Source organism: Panthera uncia, chromosome B4, assembly GCF_023721935.1.
Source record: "Panthera uncia isolate 11264 chromosome B4, Puncia_PCG_1.0, whole genome shotgun sequence".
In the NCBI taxonomy this organism is placed as follows: domain Eukaryota; kingdom Metazoa; phylum Chordata; class Mammalia; order Carnivora; family Felidae; genus Panthera; species Panthera uncia.
The window spans coordinates 108,986,100-108,996,251 of NC_064809.1; the positions used below are offsets into that span (position 1 = coordinate 108,986,100).

General features: G+C 41.6%; 1 pseudogene; it reads right to left on the bottom strand.

The window, feature by feature from the left end:
* Positions 1 to 9,199: 9,199 nt before the first annotated feature.
* On the bottom strand, positions 9,200 to 9,705 carry LOC125920446 (40S ribosomal protein S12-like; annotated as a pseudogene).
* Positions 9,706 to 10,152: the final 447 nt, after the last annotated feature.

Below are 10,152 nucleotides of genomic sequence, written 5' to 3' on the forward strand. Positions count from 1 at the left end.
ATCTGGGAAAAAGTTTGGAAGTTCCTAATAAAAGTAAACATATTTACACCCACCATATCCAGCAAACCTCCGAAGTATTTACCATAGAAATAAATATGCTTCCAAAAAAACCCAAAAGCAAATCCCTTTGTACATAATTGTTTTACAGTGAATCTAGTCATAATCACCCAAAGTTGGAGACAACCCAAATGTCCTTCAACTTATAACTAGATAATTGTAGTATATCTAAATAACGCAACCCTACTCAACAATATAATGCAACCTACTCTCGAATCATGCAACAGCTTGGAAGAATCTCAAAGGCATTAAGCTGAGTGAGAGGAGCCAGTCGCAAAAGGTGACATACTAAATAGTCCCACTGACGTGAAATTCTCGAAATCACCGGGATGGACAACAGAGAAATGATTACTGATCTTTTAGGGATTAGGGCATGGGGGAGACATTGAATGCAAAGAGATAACACGAGGGAGTTTTGGGGGTGGTAGAAATGTTCTGTATCTTGATCCTGGTGGTGGTTGCTTGAATTTACATGCGTGTTAAAATTTATGGAACTATACATATAGAAAAGGTACTTTTTTTTTACAGTATGTTAATTTAAAAAATAAAACTAGAAGAAACACAGAAGTTTGCACAGGCATGAAATCATCATTTTACTCCATTTTCCTTTTCCATTTATCTTGGATAAGAAACAGTTTAGGCAATGTACTTTCAGATTTAATACTCTACGTGTTTGTTCATTCCCAGCTTCCATCAAAGTATCCATGCAACTTGAGTCACTAAGTACAGATCTGGAGCAAGATAGCTGGGGGAAAGGACAGGCTATCAGAAAGTTAATGACTTGGCCTGATGCCATCTTTTAAAGGAACAAGGAGGACATTCAAACTTTAATGGAAGTATTCAGTCCATGGGACAAGGAGACATGCTTTAGTTTTAATCAGCTTTTCCTGCAATATGTTCCAAGAGATTTCTGGGTCTGCAAATGACCAACTGCAAGTTCTTAACCTCACAAGAAAGACAAACGATTACCTTTCTGTGTTCCTCAAAGCAAAACTCTATATCCAACAGAATTGTGCCACCAGACTCAAAGAAAGACTATAAGTTTGATGTGCATTTTTGGTAGCCTAATGGTCCCTGAGATCTTATCTGCCTTATGTATAGCTGTTCCCAGTGTCCAGCACATAATAGATGTTCATTTAGTGTTTATTGGACTCAGTTGAATATCAGATGGTAGCTTTTACTTGCTAAGATGATTCTAGGATCCCTGGTTCCACACTAGATTAGCAGTCGTAGTAAAAATAAGAGGAAATTACCTGGTAGAAAAAGGAGGGCTGGTGAAACGTTTTTCATGGTGAGGACATCATGTTCCAGGTCGGAAAAGGGAGGAAGCATCTGATCTAAGTCAGGGGAACTGGCCTTCACTCCATCCTGGGGTCTGGCTCTCCAGTACCTACAGTGTAGACAGCCACGGGGCTAGCAGGTGGAGACAGAGTCTTACCTGTGCCATGGGGAGCAGAAGGCGGTATCTTGTGAACACATCAAGAGTGACCTGGGAACTTGTTTTACCTCGGCTCGATTGTTTTGTTTTGTTTTGTTTTTGGCTTGATTGTTTTTCAAGTTACTTCAAGAAAGGCAGGGCGCCTTTGGAGGAGTGCATTGCATTACCTCAGAGAACAGTCAGCTCGCGAATGGAGGAGGCAACACCAGCCTAGACCGGCACTGTCTCAGCCTATCTGCTGGGCTCAGCTGTTTGCTCCACTTCCCTCTCTACGCACAGCGTCCTCTGCTTATGCATTTGCTCCTGTTCCCGCTACTATCAAACAGATATTTCAGAATTTTCTAGTTCCCATGGGTTACAGAATTTTGTGGGGCTATAGTAGTACATCACAGCCAAGCCAGTGGATGGACCGCCCTTGGGTCAGAAACGCCCGTACTTGGGAACACAAGGTCCAAATGTGGCACAAAAAGTCCAGGACTGGGAGTGAAGCCGTTTCCTTCACAAAGTGTGTGTGAGTGGTAGGAGTTGACATTTCAAGGACAAAAGTTTCTTCTGGAGTTTGGGGCTGGGGTTGATAGCGCTTTGGTGCCATGCTTCTTATTCATTTACACTACACAGCGGGTACAGGGGTGGGCAAGGGAAGTGGCTCTCTTACGGCTGGAAGGACAAACTCACGAAGAAAGATGGCAGCACAGAGCTCTTGTTGGCCCTCAGTTCCCACGCAGAGATACACTGTTGCTCTCCTGGCATTTGGGGTGTGGGATGCTGCAGAAGTCCTTTGGGGAGACAGTGCACATGGTGACTCAGAACATGATAGAGGTTATCTTGGGCTCTGATCCCAGCATGGCCACTTGCTCTGCGATTTTGAAGAAATAATCTTGCACTCTGAACTTCAGTTCTCTTAGTTATAAAATAGAAATAATTATCTCTTAGCTTGTCTAACACAAAATCGTGAACATCTTGTTCTGCTACCTAAAATTCTACTACCTAAAATGGTTTTCCGATGCTCGGAATCACATCCCAAGTTCTTACTAGCTGACAACGTCCTGAGCAATGTCTGTACCCTCCTTCTTTCTAGGCGTTCTCCCCTGTCTTTCTCTTAGGCAGTCACACGAGCATCCTGGCTATTCCTTGTATGTTCCTGTTGGGCTACCTCGTCCCCTTGTCATAGCTGTACCTTTGTTCTAAAAAACGTTTCATCCAGATAGCTTCAAGATGTACTCCATGATCAACTTCTGGTCTGTGCCCAGACAGTACTGTTTCAGTAAAGTTTCCCCTGACTACTCCATTTAAAATTATAAATGCTCACTCTTTCCCCTGCATTCTGGATTCCACTTGCTCTGCTCTACTTTTCCTCTGTAACACAGGCCATAATTAATTATTGATCTTGCTTATTTTCTCTCTCCCACAGTAGAATAGAAACCCCGGAGAATGCAGATTTGGTCTGTTTTCTTCACTGATCTGTCTGTCTTCAGCACCCAGAACAGAGTAAGCAGTGTAGGTGTTCAACCAATAATTTTGAATGGATGAGTGTGTGTATGTCAGCTGCCTTCTAGCTTCATTCCTTTCCATTGCAAACTAGACTTCTGATAATTATTTGAATCTCCTCCATTCATTCATTTATTCATTTGTTGCTTCAACAGTTATGTATGTGTCCATTCTGTACCAGACATTAGAGATAGAACAATGAGCTCAACTAAGTAACTGCCTCCTTACTTGCCAGGAAGGCAGGCAATAAACACATAAATAAAAATGTGCTATGTTAGATGCTGTAGGATACCAGAATATGCCACCCCGAAATATGACTTTAGATGACCAGAAGATGCTCCAAAATATGTCTCTTTGGCATAATGATTATTTTGAGCTGATGGCTTCAAAAAACAGCAGATACAGAAGCTCTGAAAACAGAATAAAAGTTACCCTTTTGTGAGGGAAATTTGCATTGATAAACTACATCTCCATTTGTAAGGGTGTCTCCATCTCTAGGAAGAGAAGGATGAAATCACTACATTCCAAATCAGAAGAGACTCTCAGCCCAGGAGCCAGCACCTATGTAATAGGTGTAACAAAACCTACCCTTGTTTACCATAGTTTTTCTGGTCACTTTCCCATAACTTGCCTCCCCACACCTTTCTTCCTTTGGTTTAGTCCAGGATGGTGTTTAAGCCCAAATTCGAAACCATCTCTTTGAGTTTCTCTTCCTTGAGTTTCTTCTGTATATGTGAGATATACATGTTAATAAACTTCTATTTGTTTTTCTCTTGCTAATCTGTCTTTTGTTACAGAACCTAGAAGGATAGAAGTCAGATTTTTTTTTCTCCCTTATGGTGCCATAATGGGCTAATGAAAATATCAAGCAGGGTGAGGTAGGGTGGCCAGGGGGACATTCTTGTAGAAGTGACATTTGAGGAAGAGTGTGAGTGAAGTGGGATGGTGAGCCATGTGGCTCTGGGGAACAGGCAAGAGAATAGTGAAGGCAGAGGCCCAGCAGCAGGGGCATGACTGGCATGTTGTAGCACTCACCCAGCCCAACATCAGGAGGAGCTTTCTGCCGTCACCACAGCCATGCCTGATCAGCCGAATTCTGCTCCCTCCAATGGGCCGACCGTGGCACTGCGGATCTCGCCTCACGTCTCAGAGGGGTTCTCAGCACTGCCAGGGCAGCTATTCCAAACACTCACACTTCACTGAGCCAGAAATAATATGAACAACAATAGCAACAACTAACCTTTATTCACACATCCTATGGCTGGTGACATGCTGAGTTATTTTTCCTTGTTTTTCCTCCATACATTCATTTCACTTAATCTTCACCTGGAACACAGAGGTTAGGTACTGTTCTTTTATAGATGAAGCTTAGAGAAGCTTAGAGAGGTTAAGCAACTTGACCAAGGACCCTGCTAGTAACTGGTGAGCTAAGAGTCAATCCATAGCCAAGACTGTACTGACCTAATCCAAGTTCCAGCCCCGTCCCTATCAGCAAACTACCTTATCTCAGCCCCTATTTCATTTGCTCAGACAACTGAACGTGGAGGTGGCCAAGCATGAAAGCGCTCAGATTACTGGCACAATTACCAGCCAAATTTCAGCAACTCGAAGAGACTATTGATTGTAAAAAGCACCATTAATTCATATAACCCTAAGAAAAAACATTGCAAATAAATCGTGAAACAATATCAAGACAATTGCTATATAAGAGATGTTCCAAGGTGAAAATAAACCTTTTTCAAGATTCAAAACTTGGTCATTTTTTTGTAAGTTTATTTATTTATTTTGAGAGAGACAGCATGAGTGGGGGAGGGGGCCGAGAGAGCCCAGAGCCTGATGCAGGGCTCAAACCCACAAAACCATGAGATCGTGACCTGAGCTGAAACCAAGAGTCAGACACTTAACAAACCGAGCCACCCAGGCACCCTAAAACTTGATTATTTTTAAGGGTGGTGCATCTACACCCATCAAAACCTCTTTGTCAAAAGATGAGATGTCACTCCCCAAGACTAAGACCTTCTTCCCATGTTGTTTATTCTCTCTTCCTTGACCTTTTTCCATTGAGTTTTCCTTTCTCTCCAGTGTGTTCAACTCTACCTCCCCCAGACTAAAAACACTTTCAGGTCTATTTCATCCTGACAATCCTCTGCTCGACCCATGCTGTGTTATCCTCTAGTTTGTATTCCGTTTTTTTCTAATTCTCTTCGTATTTCCTTTTCCTTCCTGTCTTGTACTTATTTATGTTGAGATCTATAAAGGCTATGACAGAGACATCAGATATTTGGCTCCTAATTACAGAGCCTCATGTTTGTTTGCAACACTTTGCTGTGGTCATATGTGGTTGTGGTTCTCTGCCCAGCAAACCTTCTACTGGGAAAACAACCTTCTTCCACATCATCAAATAGAAATACTGTTCAGTTTATATGGTTCAAGAGGACTGATTACCCCGATCTCTTCCTCCAGGAGTGGGCACATGATCCAGGGCTGTCCAGAATATTACATCAAGATCGGCACCGGCCTCAGGTCACAACAAGGGTAGGGACATCATTGAAGCTAGGCCAATCAGAATTCTACCCAACTTTTCTCTTGGAGCTCTCTGAAAGATGGTCTTTCCGCTAAGATTGTTCTTGTACTGCTGGTGGCCATTTTGTTTACCGTGTGGAAGTAGCTTAAGAGATGGTGAAAGATATGGGTCCCTGATGTCATTACTCGATCTCCTAGATCCAAAGATGCCTAAAATCAGACTGCTCCTAGATTTTTCAGGTACATAAGCTAATACATTACCTTTTGTTCATGCTGTTTGATGTTTCTGTCACTTGCAATCAAGAGTGCTAAAGCAGCGTCCTGTTTTTTCTTTGTTTTATTTTACTTTTATTTATTTTTATTTTTTATGCAATGGTCACTCAAGTACAGCCACAAAAGGAAACACAGGAAAGGCACAAGAAAACAAAGTTTATTATAATAGGTCTAGAGTATAGCAGGGTCACCTCTTGCCCCACAGGGTCACGGGGGAAGGGCCAAGTTTTGGTTAGGTGGCAGAAGACAGGAGCAAAGGGAAAGCTGAGGCTAGAGCCGTTTTGGAATTTCCATGGGGAAGGAAAGGCAGGGCAGAATAAACAGTCTAGGATTGGCTAAAATGTTTGAATAACTTCAGCAGGCTGTAAACTGTATGGGTGGTCACTAGTTGCCTGACACCTGGCCCTGGGATGATGGAGACAAAAGACTATTGTCTCCTAGGGTGGAGGGCCAGATAAAGCAGATATGGCTCTGGATTGGTTAGTTTGTATACGAAAGGCATGCTCCTAGCTGAGTACTTTGCTATATTTAAGAATTGGCTAGCCTCAGAAGGGACAGGCTATCCCCAGCCAGAAAGGTGTTTGTTTTTGTTTTTGTTTTTAAGATGTCAAAACATCATAATATACAGAAAATTAAAAAATATATATACAATACCTAAAGCTTGACAGTTTTCAAAGAGCTTTGATATGCATTATTTTACTCGATCCTATGTACTGGTTACAGCACCTGGAACACAAATTTATTCAAGTATTATTTGCTGAATGAATGAGACCTGAGACAGTAGCCTAGGTTGGAGGATGGAGAAGAAATCATAGATTACAGTTGACTCTTGAACAACATGGGGGCTTGGGGCACTGACACCCCTGCCCAGTTGAAAAACCATGTATAACCTTTGACTTCCCCCAAATGTAACTACTAATAGCCTGCTATTGACCAGAATCCCTACCAAAATAAACATGTAATGAACACATATTTTGTGGGTGATATGTATTATATACTGCATTTACAAGAAAGTAAGCTAAAAACAAGATAATCATTAGGAAGAGAAAATAGATTTACGATACCGTACAGCATTTATTTTTTAAAAATCTGTGTGTAAGTAGACCACACAGTTCAAACCAGCACTGTTCAAGGGTCAGTTGTATTTTGTCTTGTTAGAGTGGAAAATATGAGTAGTTAGACTTCGAGAAACTAGGAGATACACATCTGGAATTCAGGAGAGAGAAAACCTAGGGCAATATCAGTACACTTTGTGAATTTAGTTTATTCGGAATGACTTAAAAATCAAAGTAATGTGGAGCTGTTTCATGACTACCATTGCTATAAACCTGACTTTATTAGAGAAAAATCCTCAAAAATCCATTTAGATTGAAATTCTTCCTCAGTCTGGCAAAGGCAAGACGAATTAAAATGTACTAGGTTGTAAGGATGATGATAAATACATACATAGCACCTTCTGTGTGCCAGGCACCCTTCTAAGCCCTCTGCCTCCATTAATTCATTAAGCCTCATAATAACTCTATGAGGTAAGTGTTATAATCATCTCTATTTACAGATAAGAGACATAAAGAACCGAGCAAAAGCTGCTTGCAGCTAGATGAAAGAGGACTGGCTACCTTAGCATAACTTCCTATTATGGGACGTTCTTGTCCAAGCAGATAAAGTTGCAAACTATTTGTTTCAAGAACATCCTGAAAATTTATTTATCTGAAGAATAGACTGTTCAACTGTGAAAACCAGAATGCTTATCAAAGTGTTGTTTACTTATCGAGAGTTACTTCAAAACCCAAGGCTTGCTGAGTTCACCAATCTTAGACTATTATATCACAAACTTATTAAATCTCACCTTAAAGCAGACTGCCTAAACCTTATCAATATTCATCCTTGAAGTCCTTCTTCTGAGACACTCTAAAATTTTATCAAGATGGAACTCTCCCTTACTGCAATAAGCAATGAACTTGGCTTTGCTTGACCAACAGGTTATTCTGGTGGGCTTTTCAGGGAGTTAGTAGTTAACAGAATCGAGGGATTAATGTCTCCTGTCCAGTGTTTGCTAACATGTCCATTGATTTTGTGTGGAGAAGGAAATAAGTCTAGGATTTACCATCCAAATGGACACCCACCTCACTTGGGTAAAGTAGGTTAAGTTTTAAGTAAAACTAAGCAGAATTCTTTGTGTCTGTTACAGAGCCCAGCATAGCATTAAACTGAATTAAATATGAACATAGACTAAAAGACATAAGCATATACTTAAATGAGTACAGCCAAAAACATCATCCCAACTGGCCAGGTGACAATGAATGTTAGGGTGGAGGAAGGTCCCAGGAAGTGTCAGGCACAGAGATTAAAAATACTATAAAGGAGTGGGGGGGCGCGCCTGGGTTTTTCAGTTGGTTAAGCATCTGACTTTCAATTTCATCTCTTTATCATGAGATCAGGTCCCGCGTCAAGCTCTGCTTGGGATTCTTTCTCTCCCTCTCTCTTTGCCCCTACCCCACTCATGCTCCCTCTGTCTCTACCAAAATAAATAAACATTTTGAAAAAAGTATTACCTTTGAACTCAAAGATGGGTTTAAGTTTCTGGCTCCACTATTTGCCAGAGATTTGACAAACAATTAATTTCCCTGAATCTCAGTATCTCACCTGTAAAATAGGAACAATGTTAGTACCTACATCACTGAGTTAATATGACTGAAAGGGACTGTGTATGCCAAGAGTTTATCACAGTGTAATTGGTGGTATTTATTGTTATTATTATAATTCACTGCAGGATTTTAGGGCTTGGGGAGAGGGAAGATAAGATCAGTGATACCCTTGAAGGGGAATGGAGAATTCAAAGAGAGGTAACAAAATGTCTTAGAAGCTTGGGATTCAGGATAGATTTTTCCAAAGTCATCTGGTATTTTTCTAGGAAGACTGGTGACCAAGGCCAGAAGGGTAGTTTCCCAGCTAAACTCTCTCTCCATGTATTATAGCACTGTTTACCTCTCCATAGGGCTGCCTATGCAGAGTTTAGGACTGTAGCAGAAGTTTGACCTTAAAAGTTTAAGAATCTAGAACCCTGAGAGAGAGATGAAATCTGTCAGTGAGAAACACCTAAGTGTTTTTGTGGGGATATGTAGGAGGTGAGTATTGTTGTTTTTTAGATGTTATCACTGGTGATGCGAAACAACATGAGCTCACTGAGTCCAAGGTTGTTCTTTTCCAAACTTGCTTACTCACCAACCAAGCCAGTCCTTCCCAGAAGTGTGGAGAGGCGGTGTTAAGTGATCCCAGTGCCTACTGCTTGCCACACCAGTTTGCTATCTGGCCTCCATCGATGAATAATCTTGGGGAGGGAGGTCATACTTCTCATTATTTGTAGAACTACAGAGCTAATGTTTATTTTGTATTTACCATGTATCCCCAGGGGCTGCTGCTTGGTGTGCATCATTGATTTATTTTCATTTTTATTTATTTATGTGTTTATTTGAGGCACAAGAACCAAGTTTTTTATTTGTTCATTTCTTGAATTTGCAGTATTCCTTGATGACATCCTTGCTTGGCCTGAGATTCTTTGCCATAGTCATCAACCACCACATGACTGCAACCAACCACTTTGCAGGGTTTTCCCTCTTTGTCAGTTTGACGGAGGCACACTTGTTCCCCTAGTTTTTTGATGTCATTGACCTTAACTAGGTTGCTTTGGTGTTCAGCACAAAGGGCCTCCGCCAACTTGACAGACATATAGCCTCATCATAGTTGGATGCACGTTCACAAAGATGGGCTTGATGCTTGTCTAAGGCTTTGGCAGCTTTGCAAATGCCACGTGGTAGGCCATCAATTCCATGTGCTTGGCCATCGTGGATGAGGGTGGTCTTCAGCACCTCTCGTAAAGCAGTATTAATGCCCATTACACCTCCAGCGGCAATGTCTTCCTCAGCCATGGCAGGTGGGTTAAGGCTGGAGCCGAATCTTGAGTGCCCCCAACCTTCCACCTTCGTGTGACTGGCTGGGGCCAGGACAGAGTGCGTCATCTCATTTAATCCTTCTCACAAAAGTTACCAGTTATTATTACCCCCATCGTTGAACTCCTACTTGACTTGTGGTTTCTTATGAAGTACTCCCAACTTGGTGAAAGAGCCCTGGGGTCAAGAAAACTCAACACTTGTAAGCAGACAGGAGAAACGTGGTGTGGTATTTGCATGCCGGAACAGAGAAGAGTATAGAGAATCAACGCTAATGAATTCAAAGCAGAAGTAACAGGGTAGAAGGATGGCAGGGTGAAGAAGAAAGGCTAAGGGCTTCTATTTTAACAGTGTGGCCTTAAGCAGTACCTACACATTCAGGGAAGGGTCTCTAAGCATAAAGATGGGAAGTCATGACTATGAGAC